The sequence below is a fragment of the Gekko japonicus genome, unplaced genomic scaffold, assembly GCF_001447785.1.
Source record: "Gekko japonicus isolate JY-2015 unplaced genomic scaffold, Gekko_japonicus_V1.1 scaffold1805, whole genome shotgun sequence".
Classification (NCBI taxonomy): Eukaryota; Metazoa; Chordata; class Lepidosauria; order Squamata; family Gekkonidae; genus Gekko; species Gekko japonicus.
In genome coordinates, this window is record NW_015162535.1 from 177,916 (window position 1) to 179,331 (window position 1,416).

The window sequence follows — 1,416 nt, forward strand, 5'->3', positions numbered from 1 at the left end:
AGATCTTAACATAAAATATTGAGTTATTTTCAGCACACACATACACACAAAAAGAGGTGAATTTGCAGTAGCCTGTCTGGGACTTCTTGATATATGTTTGCATTTATAGACTGTAAAGTCCACTTATAAAAGGACATATTTTGTTTTTTCCTGGATGGATCCACCTTGCCTTCCCATTCTGTGGACGTAGTTTCCCTTCTTTCCATGGGTTCCTTGTCTTCCCTGTGCGCCGGCTCCATCTCCTGCCCCCATCCTCTTACTCCTCTGGAAGTCATTTCGGGGTTTATTACAGCAATCTAATATGCCATCTGAACTCCAGTTTGTTTTCATTGCTGTTTGCATTGTCCACCCATGCACAGACATTATTCTTAATTTGGGGGGAGGGGTCGTCATCCATCATTTGTTCTAATGATGTTTTCCCTAGCAAACAAGCTTTGCAGAAGACTAAATTATAGTTGTGGCTGGCCCCACTGAGCAAAGTATATATTCATATGGGGTAGGGGATTAGATTTTTATGAAATATGAGGATTGTGTTTTGACAGTCCTGATCATTTCTTATAACTGCACTCGGGGCCAGTTCCAGGTCTCAGGAGGATGGCTGGACAGAGACTGCCCAGGATCTCTCCTCCTCCTCTGCCTATCACTCTGCCCCCTGCTCATAACTTTCTTCTCTCTTTCTAGACATGCCAGCCCCCAGTTGGGACCTGGGGATCCCCTGGAATTACACCTTATTTCCAGGCTACAGAGATCAGTTCCCCTGGAGAAAATGAATGCTTTGGGGGATGGACTCTATGGCGTTGTATCTCACTGAGGTCCCTGTCCACCCCACAGGGAAACTCTCCAGGAGTTTCCAGACCTGGAGCTGGAAACCCTAACCCCCATCCCCCATTGGTGGCCAGAAGTCCTAGCAACCCTATTTCACCCATCTACACGCCTCCCCCTACACCTGTGTGTCCTTCCCCTGTGAAGTGTATTGGGTTAGAGGCATGTATAAACCACTGAGATGGATGTCGTGATCAGCATGGTTTACTAGTACACAACAAAGGCAACCTACTACTGGCCGGCTGGCCAACTATATACACACCTGGGGACACTCCCCTAGGTCCCGTTGGTGGGTTTAAATCTCCCGCCACGGTCCTATTGGTTCCCAAGTGGAGAGACTAGGAGCCTAGTCCCCATTGTTCCTACAGAGTCAAGCTCGGGGGTATTCGCTGGCCCCTGGTGGCGGTCAGTAGACATAACACCCTGCCTGCTTATGAGCCCTCCCACTGCCCATGCTCACAGCTGCCTGCAGGGACTTTCCCCTGTGGCACCGGGCAGTGCGTGCAGAAAGCAGAGGGCTCTGCCAGAAGAAGAAGAGGAGAGATTGGATTTATACCCCACTCTTCACTACCCAAAGGTGTCTCAGAGCGGCTT

At 49.2% G+C, this 1,416-nt stretch overlaps 1 protein-coding gene across 1 annotated transcript in view; it reads right to left on the reverse strand.

Annotated features, from left to right (window-relative positions):
- Positions 1–1,416, reverse strand: part of LOC107106192 (cadherin-8-like) — a 299,351-nt gene that overhangs the window by 132,220 nt on the left and 165,715 nt on the right. The window lies entirely within an intron of this gene.